The sequence below is a fragment of the Schistocerca serialis genome, chromosome 9 (genome assembly GCF_023864345.2).
Source record: "Schistocerca serialis cubense isolate TAMUIC-IGC-003099 chromosome 9, iqSchSeri2.2, whole genome shotgun sequence".
In the NCBI taxonomy this organism is placed as follows: Eukaryota; Metazoa; Arthropoda; class Insecta; order Orthoptera; family Acrididae; genus Schistocerca; species Schistocerca serialis.
This window is the reverse complement of record NC_064646.1, coordinates 204,479,759-204,490,356: the sequence shown is the minus strand read 5'-3', so window position 1 is coordinate 204,490,356 and position 10,598 is coordinate 204,479,759. Positions and strand designations below refer to the sequence as shown.

General features: G+C 48.9%; 1 non-coding gene across 1 annotated transcript; it reads right to left on the bottom strand.

Moving 5' to 3' along the window:
• Positions 1-4,034: 4,034 nt before the first annotated feature.
• Trnat-ugu (transfer RNA threonine (anticodon UGU)) lies at positions 4,035-4,109 on the bottom strand. Its single transcript has one exon. It is a non-coding gene; the product is annotated as a tRNA-Thr (tRNA).
• Positions 4,110-10,598: the final 6,489 nt, after the last annotated feature.

Here is a 10,598-nt window from a genome sequence, read left to right as displayed (position 1 = left end):
AATCTTTCCTCAGATGCAGAAAGCAGACGGCATTACTCCTGTTTATTTTGAGTGGTTACTAATCATCTGTGTATTCGAGTATGTAGTACACTTCATGACAATCTGACATGTCTTGCATGTCACCTTCGTGCTGTTGCATTATTAATGTCCAATACGCCGAGCGGTTCTAGGCGCTACAGTCAGGTACCGCGCGACCACTACGGTCGCAGGTTCGAATCCTGCCTCGGGCATGGATGTGTGTGATGTCCTTAGGTTAGTTAGGTTTAAGTAGTTCTAAGTTCTAGGGGACTGATGACGGCAGCAGTTAAGTCCCATAGTGTTCAGAGCCATTTGAACCATTTTGCCCAATACGTATTTACACAGACACGATCACTCATGTGTGAGCGACTGTCATCCCACACCTTGTTTCTATCTTAAATATGCTTTCTCGTCGAGAACTAAACAGGCTGCGAAAAAGGTTCGCATCTTTATCTTGTGAACGGCTCTCTACAGTAAAGTGTATTGTTTCTGAGACGGACGATTAGGCCCTGAAAGGAAGCGCGAGAACGAAACACAGTGTCGAAACGAATCCCACGCTTCCCATATAGCACATCAAGAGAGGTTACATTCGATCTGTATTCAGTAGAACCTTGATTCGATTGTCAGTCCAGTCATCATCATTAATGGTATCTGTGGTTACCCTAAATCAGTACAAGGGGATGTTGGTTTGGTTCTTCTGAAGATGAGACAGACGATTCCTGACCAATCCGAGCTTGTGGTGTGTTTCTAACGACTTCGACCTCAATGAAACGTTGAACCATAGTCAGCCTTTTCGAGCGGCACAAGGAACCGCCGGTATTAGCATATACGACTGCTGGAAAAACTGCCGTGAGTAATGCCTCACGCCTCACACCATGTGAGGAATTTTACAATGCCATGGTATTCGAGGTTTCCTCTAGAAGGAGGTACAGAGAATGTGGTCAAAAAGTCACTATCATCATCATCATCATCATCATCATCATCATCACATCCAGTTTTGGTTTAGACATTATTGCCTGTTCCAATTACAAGTTGAATGCAGCTGATGTTTCCATCTATTCTATGGATGCCCAAGATTTCTTTTCCCTTGGGGTGTATATTTTCACGTTAATTAAGGTATTCGTGCTTCTGATATCCTTTGATTGTGTTCATCACATTTCTTTCTATTCTGAAGTTTGCTTTTGACATGCATTTCACTCCTTATTTCAATATTTTGTATGTCATCTATAAGTTTATAAGCAGCTAGAGGTCTTGGAAGTCTCATCTCTGCTGCCTCGGTCCTCCTCCTTTGACTGGCCGTTAGAGTCTAAATCTCTAGCCCATACATTAAGCCGGCCGGAGTGGCCGAGCGGTTCTAGGCGCTACAGTCTGGAACCACGAGACCGCTACGGTCGCAGGTTCGAATCCTGCCTCGGGCATGATGTCCTTAGGTTAGTTAGGTTTAAGTAGTTCTAAGTTCTAGGGGACTGATGACCAAAGTAGTTGTCCCATAGTGCTCAGAGCCATTTGAACCATACATTAAAATTCTTAATGCCATCACATTATAAAATGTTAGTACTGCCTCTTTTCTAACTTTTTTGAGGAAAGTGCGATTTTTAGTACCTACCAATTGCTGAAATTATGGCAATTTGTATTCTTATCATTTTGAGTTGTGTATGAGAGTTCACTTCCAACGTATTTAAAAGTATTTTCTACCCTGGCAATTTATCGTCAGTTATTAGTTTTGCTCCTATATGCTCCTTACCACGGAAAGCGATCATCTTAGTTTTACCTTTAGATATTATCATATTATAGCCATTTTCTACCTTGTGCGACAACGAAATTGCTGTCAATAATTTATCTTCTGATTCCCCGAAGATTGTTTGATCATCTACAAACAGGAGTGTATTTACAACTTTATTATTAAACTTGTAATGGTACACTATGTTATCCTGCCATGCTTTTATGACTTAGAATGTGTACATATTAAACAATGTGAGTGATAAAGGATACCCTTGAAACTTCTTGGTTGATTAAAACTGTGTGCCGGACCGAGACTCGAACTCGGGACCTTTGCCTTTCGCGGGAAAGTGCTCTACTAGTAGAGCTTCTGTAAAGTTTGGAAGGCAGGAGGCGAGGAACTGGCAGAAGTAAAGCTGTGGGGACGGGTCGTGAATCGTGCTTGGGTAGCACAGTTGGTAGAGCACTTGCCCACGCAAGGCAAAGGTCCCGAGTTCGAATCTCGGTCCTGCAAACAGTTTTAATCTGCTAGTAAGTTTCATATCAGCGCGCACTCCGCTGTAGAGTGAAAATCTCATTCTGAAGAACACCCTTGTCTCACTCCTTGACCGATGTTTCACACAAACTCACCTTCTCTTTGTATTTTGGTTTTGTTGTGTGGATACATACTTCGAACTACACATGTCAGATGCCAAAGTATACAATTCTCTTCTATAATTGTACTGTCAAATTTGTCAAAAGCTTTCTCGTACACAATGATGATTGTACTCTCTGTGTTTTTCAATAATTCGGCAGACTGGAGAAACACTGTCCAAGCAGGCTCTTCCATTCTGAAAGCTACTCTGTTCTTCAGTACGAAACGTTTCCGTAAGTACCTTTATGTATTTGTTATCAGTTTTGCATACTGCTGTATCCAGAATTCAGAAGACTAACGTCTCGGTAACCGGCGCGTTTTCTGCGTTCCCCTTCTTTAAATAATGCGATGACGAGTGCTGTTTGCCAATTCTCTGTTACGAGGATGTATTTTTAACAAGAACTTGCAAAATTGTGAGTAATTATTCCGAAACATATCTAAATAAACCCAGATTGAGGTTGTCTTTCCCTGCAGATTTTCTGATTTTAGATATTATTAACACGACCGTTAATACGAAATCGGCATGCTCGTTACTAACTGCATTTTTCACATTTTCCTCATCACCTGACCATAGATTTTGGAAATAATTCTACCACTCAGTTTCAGAAAGGGACGTACAGAATTCTCTTCCGCAGATGAAGTTGATAATTGAAGTTACTACAAGTAGTAACACAACAAATGGAGGAATTTATTTACATCAACGTCGTCTCTGTGACAGGATGAGAAATTGGGGCTTAACCATTGGGCACCCTATAATGTGACTGCTCCTGTGATTTGGCCCAGTTTCTGCATTTGAACTAACCAAAATCTACGGGTGAGACTGTTCCTAGTCGTCCTACGAGATGCCTCTCTCTCAGCGGGAATGTATGTCGGACCGACGCCAGAAATGAGTGGTTAATTAGAGGCGCAGCGGGCTGCGTGGCATATGCGTGCTGCGCGGCGAGCGTGGACGATGGAGTCATTTGGCGGCTGTGGTGGTGGTGGTGGTGGTGGTGGTAGCGGTGGCGGGACTCCGCGAAATGCCGAGCACGCGCGGCAGCCGGCCCAGAATGCTAGCAATGGCTGCGGGGGCGAGACCGTCAGCACGCGGGCTGGAGGAGGGGGGGAGGGGCGCACTTCTTCCTGCTGCGTCTGCTCGCTCTCTGCCGACGCGACGGCGTCAGCCGCTGGCCACAGTCTGGACCCACACTCTGCCGCCGGATCGACGGTGCACTGTTCATCCTAGTTGTTGCAGGACGTAAAACACGTAGCCATACTAGGCATGTTCGTACTGACAAAAAATACGAGGGCTATACAGAACGTAGATCACATTTTCGTATTAAAAAAGTATAGGGTGAAAATTGTATTTTTTTTTATGAAAGTGACAAGTACTACGAGGGGTTATCAACAAGTTTTTCTCAGCCAGTTTCGGTTGAAAAAAATCCGAAATTTGTTGTGTAACATCGTGGAACATTCCCGCTTCAGCCCTTACAGTTTCACAAAGTTCCGATAAGTAGAGGCATTCAGAATGGCATCTGTAGGAGATAAAGATAGTAACTGTTCCGAAAGAACAGATACCAATGATGACCGCGCAGCTTCTCTAGAAAGAAATGATAATTAATCGAAACTCTCAGCTGCCAACAGGTGTTGTTGATATACCTCAATGGGGACAGCTGAAAATGTGTGCCCCGACCGGGACTCGAACCAGGGATCTCCTGCTTACATGGCAGACGCTCTATCCATCTGAGCCATCGAGGGCACAGAGGACAGCGCGACTGCGTGCCTTCGATGAATCAGGCTGGTTGCTGTCGTTTTCTTTAAAAGCATCAACCCTGCATTTTGTACACAGCCACGGTCACAAAATGTCCGTCTTCAACAAAACTCATAAATGTAATTGTTACTGTAAGTCACAGACAGTTTAGCGAATATTTCTGTTAGTGGCTACGTAAATGTATTCAGTGCAGCTTGATTGGCTCAGTTGCTGGGGATATGTAATTAAAAGGTTCTGAGGGACGTATGAGATTTTCTCTGGGATTTTACGAGTGTTTTACCTTCCAAGGTTCCATGTATTTTAAAATGTTTGCCTTCTCCTCGTTTGGTTCATAACTGCCTGGGCATCAGGTTGTTTAGATCGAAGGAGACGATGCTAAAACGGCCATTCCGGAAATTCAGGCTTTCTGATACAAATAACAAAATACAAAATGGAAGTGATAATCAAATATCTTTATCAAATTAATTGAATATGTTTTTATTTCAGACACTTCTGCCACGACAGATGAGAATTTTGCCTCCAGTTAAACATTTTGCGTGTCATCATGCGGGCTTTCAGTTTATTAATTAGGTGTTGTGGCCATCAACTACGTACCCTCAGACTCAGAGTTGAAATATTAAAAGTTTTGGCTGGTTTCGTTGTCTAGTGCTGCGATACGTAGTTGCCGCACTACAAGACAAATACTGCTGAGTCTACAGTATACAATATGAATATACACATGAATCGAATAGTTGAAGATTCCTATCACTCGGCAATTGCGATTGTTGAATGTTATATAGAAATTAATAAATGAAAGATTGCAATTAAGTGAATTTAACGACTTTAAATGATGGGTACTATAGCAGAAGTACCTTTAAGAACGCCCTTCATAACCGCAAAACACTTATTGGTGTCAAGAATGAGATTTTCACTCTGCAGCGGAGTGTGCGCTGATATGAAACTTCCTGGCAGATTAAAACTGTGTGCCCGACCGAGACTCGAACTCGGGACCTTTGCCTTTCGCGGGCAAGTGCTCTACCATTTTTTTTCCTAATGAACCGCTGCAGGAGCAGGACGACGGGTAGGGCAGGGGTCGACACCCGAAGCCTGGGCATCCCGCCGCCACGCCCAAGCAACGTGTTCGAGTTCGAGGATCGAAGGATCAGAAAGAGGATGGAGTGGATTTGTCGATGTTGTTCTTTTTATTTATTTATTTATTTATTTAATTTTTATAACATTTTTTTGGTATTATAGATTTATTTTTGTTTCATTACAAAGAAAGATCCTACAACTGCCGTAGCCGAGCGTCCGAGTCGTCTTCTCGTCTGTTGGGAGAGGTTCCCCCCTATTCCGTCCGTAGAGGATCACTATGCTCCAGGATTCTTCTTCATTTTCAGCGTCTCATACCCGGAATGCCCCAGTGAGCAGGAGGATCCGCAAATAATGAACCTAAATAATTTGCGAAACGAGTTCTGTACTTCGGATGGCTGCTGCAAGCTGCATGTGTCGTCATCAATAGGGACCAAAAGTCGAGTGTGCCTTTGGGAGCATCGCAAAATATGTAGTAAACGGCCATGCCTTTTAGCCAGTGAACGGCGTTCGTTCTGGTTGATGGAAAGTATACGCCGTCGGGGTGCAATACGTCATCAGGGGAGATAGACTCCGGCAATCGCCGTAAGAGCAATGCCAGCATGCGCTGCGTCAGTAGCCAGCACTCGCTGGTCGCGGCACACGTCAGACGGTGTGCATCCGAGTCAGCGACTGAGCATGTCGGACACAAGGGGTCGTCCGTCAGATGTATGGAATGTAACCTCTGACGAGTAGCTAACTACCCATTCACAACCACGTACCACAATGAAACCACCGTCGTAGGTAGAAAAGGCGTGTGTACCGCTCGCCACACCGTGTTCCAGGCAACTTCAGGATGTCTGTGGGTGACCGTATTTACAGGTTGCCGCTGCTGATAGAGGCGATAATAGTCTTTTGTGCTGGGCTTCCGTGTCGTCGGAAGTTCTGACCGTAAGTAGCTGAAGTCAATAAAGAAGTCTCTGATGTGGGTGAGTGCCGGTGAAATGTGTCCTACAGAAACCGGGGGATGCAGAGAGTGCGGTGCCACTTCCGCTATCAGGGTGCCCGTCAGAGTCGCGTGGGCAGAGGTCCACGTGCGACGCATAGTGTTGAGATAAAGCGATCGCGCACGGTTATATACGTGAATTAAACCGATACCGCCCGCCCGCTGCGGCAGTGTCTGGGTGGCGTATCGGACTTTAAAAACCAGACCGGTGCTTACGAAATGTCCATATGCTGCTTGAAATCTGTCGGCCATCGTAGCTGTCAAGGGAAGGATATGCGCAAAATAGTTCAGTTTTGACACAAGATAGGTGTTGACATAACGTGTTCTGAGGAGCATATCCAAGCGACGCAGTTTGTTGTCCTGCAGCAGAGCACGTGTCTGGTGTAGGAGCCGGCGGTACGTAGCCGCCGCCGTGCGGCGGACATTGCTGTAGAATTGCACTCCTAAACACTTGAGTACGGGCACCTTGTCAAAGGGCACCGCCGTTGTGTGGGAAATCCCCCCTCCGACATCCATGTATTTTGTCTTCTTCACGTTGATGACGCTCCCAGCGACCGCCCCGTACTGGCGTAGCCACTGTAGCGCCATATGCATTTCATCCTCTGATCTGGCCAGGAACACCACGTCATCGGCGAATGCACCACAACAAAAGGTCACGTCCCGCAAGGAGATACCAGTTAATCGCTGCCGTAGACCTTGTAAAGCTGGTCCAAGCGCTGCAGCAAATGCCCGACGGGGTGCACCCTTGTCGCACTGACCGTCCAACAACAATGTGACCAGACTGATAACCGTTGACCATCATGCGGGAGCGCGCTCCGTGAACCAGTCGAAGGACCACCTGTGCAGACTCCGGAGAGAGGCCCATGTGTTGCAAAACTGCGCGTAAGAAGCCGTGATCGACGCGGTCGAATGCGTGGTCAAAATCTACGGCGACAAGGGCGCCTCGTGTTTTGCAGGCCGTCGTCAAAGCAATTACGTCGCGGTATGCTCCTAACGCCGTATGAATGTTGCTGACACCACCTAAACATGTCTGATCGGTGTGGATGGCTTTCCCGATAGCGGTGTGGAGACGCGCGCGGAGGATACGGGCGAAGATCTTGTAGTCGTTGTTGAGGAGTGTGAGTGGGCGAAAATCCTGCCACCTACAACCACCATTCGGTTTCGGAACTGGGATCAAGATGCCTTCTGTGAATTCTGTGGGGACGGTGAAATCAGGGCGGATCAGGTCTTGAAACATTTGGAGCCACTTGTCACCCATAAGGTGGTAAAAAGTGCGGTAGAATTCCAGGAGTAAACCGTCCGGCCCAGGCGACTTGTTCGGTGCTCCACGTGCCAAGGCCGATGTCAGCTCGTCGGGTGTAATGGGCAACAGCAGACTATCATCGGGTGCCACGTCCCGAGGGGCGGGAAAATCGTGCAACAGCTCGTCATAATCACGTACATTTCGCGGATCTTCCATGTACAAGGTCCCATAGTGTCTGGCGAACGTGTGCGCGATGTCCGTTTGTGTCACTGCGCGCCCGCCGTCCTCCGTGTTTACCGCCGTAATGAGCTGACGTGTGCGGTGACGCCTCTCGCGCACAATGTGATACACTGACGCTGTTTCGTTGGGGATACAGTCGTGCACTCGCGCACGGATGCGGACACCGTCTAGCTGCTCTGTCCTCATGCGAAGTAGACGAGCTTTGATGCGTTGTACGGACATCTGACGTTCGGGAGACGGCGGTTGCGTCGCCAGCTCACGTAACGCTGTATAGTAAAATTCCGATGTTGCCCTTTGCCAGTTCGATCTGTCACGCCCGTAGGCCATCAAGGTCTTTCGGAGGGCAGGTTTGACACATCCCAGCCACCACAGCAACGTGGAAGCATACATAGGCAGGCGCCTGATACATCGACGCCACGTGTCAGTGACTGCTCGCCGACACGCTTCCTCGCGAAGGAGGGAGACGTTCAGCGCCCAAGGGCCCCTGCTGCGTCTTGTGAGTTGTCGGGGCAAGGTGACAGTGCAGATGTACGCGAGATGGTCCGTGAAGGCCGTCGGCCAGAGTTCTGCATCACGGGTTGCTGTGCGGAGGGCACGCGAGACGTATATCCGGTCCAGACGACTGGCAGAATGGCTGGTAAAGTGCGTATATCCACTCTGGGTCCCATGATGTAAGAGCCATGTGTCGTGGAGCGCGAGGTCACGTATCAATGCTTGTAGAGCCGGGCATGGGACTTAATGCGGTATCTGGTCCTCGGGCCGCAGAACACTGTTAAAATCGCCGCCCACTATGTAATGGTCCATATTTCCTTGCAAAAGTGGGGCCAACTCCTCCGAATAGAAGACATGCCTGTCACCACGGTGCGAATTACCGGAGGGAGCGTAGACGTTAATGAGGCGCACTGCACCAAGTGTGAGTGCGATGCCTCGCCCGTTCGGCAAGTACGTCGCGTCCGTCGCGTCTATGCCATCTCGGAGAAGGATGGCCGTTCCTCATGGGCCATCACCTACGGGTAGGCTGTACGTGGTGTAGCCATATAGGTCTAAACACAGCTCGGGACGGACCTCCTCGAGAAGGGCAATGTCCAAGTCTGCCGCTCTGATCATGTCGTGTAACATGCGGGTCTTGACAGTGGAGTGGACACCATTTACGTTGACTGTTCCCACACGGTATGACTGAGACATATCAAGTGGCGGAGGCAGTGTGCCGGTGCAATCCCACAGTGATCTCACACACCACACAGCCATCCATCTGCATGCTGTGCATTACTGTGCCGTAGGAGTCCCTGACTGGCAGAACCCTCCGGGCTCAATGTCAGCCATGGGCTTTGGTGGAGATATCGATGGTTGCTGTGCATCATCTGCCTCCATATCGTCTGCCCAATCACCAAGAGACGATTGTGATGTCATTGGGGGCTGGACGCTTTCACAGGAGCCCACATTTTGGGAGTCGACGCAGTGCGCCTCGTTTTCTGGGCCACCAGATTTAGGAGAGTGTTCCTTGTCTTCAGGCACCTTCTGGTGAATGATGCCACTGGAGAACGTTGCAATTGTGGGCGAGTCAACGAAGTCGATGTCTTCCGCCGGCTTCACATTCCTGTCCTGTTCGTCAGCTGACAATCGCCTCTTCTTGTGTCGCTTGGGTGATTTTTGCTTTCGGGTCCGAGATTCGACATCCACTGGAGGGCGGGGCTCGACACTGTCTCGGTCGCTAGGAACCCCTGTGTCTGATCCCGACAGTGACGGTGGCTGGGTGCCCACGACGGTGCGGTGGGCGGAGGCTGTAGGAACCTCTGCACCGTTGGGCTGCGGCGTCGTCGACGGCGCTGACTATCCAACGGAGCTGGCAGCGGCTTGAGGAGGTAACAGGTTTTGATCATCCATCACATTATGTCGTGCCGCCTCCACATATGTTAGCGGGAGAGAGGTCATAGTGGATCGTTGGGGAAGTTCATTGCGGGGCACCTGAACGAGGCGGCGCTGCAGACACTCAGTTCTAACATGGCCCTCCTGGCCGCAGCCCGAGCAGGTCCTCGGTTGTCCATCATATATAACAATTGCGCGGCAGCCACCAACGAAAACGTACGATGGAACGTGCTTCTTAAGTTCTATGCGCACTTGTCGTACCCCGTTAAGGACAGGGTACGTTTCGAATGTGTTCCATTTCTCCTCTGTGTGGCTCAGAACTGTGCCGTATGGCCGCAGCGCATCAACGACTAGGTTGGCAGGAACTTCGAACGGTAGTTCAAAGATGCGCACGGTACGCACCCCCAGACCAGCATGGTCAACTCCTACCACGCTCACGTTACCGTCTGCGTGACAGAAGCGAAAGCCGTTTGCAGATCGTTGGAGTAATCTGTCGCAGGCCGCTTCGTCAATCAGTTTGAGGTACACTGTGCTGGTTACAATAGACAGATGAACTCCCATCAGTTCTTGTGGTTCGATGTGCATGATGTCTCGTAGGAACCGTTCAATTTCATGGGCCTTCGGTCTCGTGTACGATGCGTTGAACGTTAGTTTGATTGTAGATTTTCGATATGAGAACGCCACGTCGGGTCGGTACAGGTACTATACGGCAAGACAACGACGCGACCGCGCGCTAGCGGGTAAACAACAACACCTGCGGAGCACTGCCCGGCGCGCCGAGCCCGTCCGCACGGTAACACGGCTGAAAGCCGACTGCCCATCTGAGCTACCGAAGCACGACTCACGTCCGCTCTCACAGCTTTACTTCTGCCAGTATCTCGTCTCCTACCTTCCAAACTTTACAGATGCTCTCCTGCGAACCTTGCAGAACTAGCACTCCTGAAAGAAAGGATACTGCGGAGACATTGCTTAGCCACAGCCTGGGGGATGTTTCCAGAATGAGATTTTCACTCTGCAGTGGAGTGTGCGCTGATATGCAACATCATCTGAAACTGTTCAAGTTACATGCCTGTAA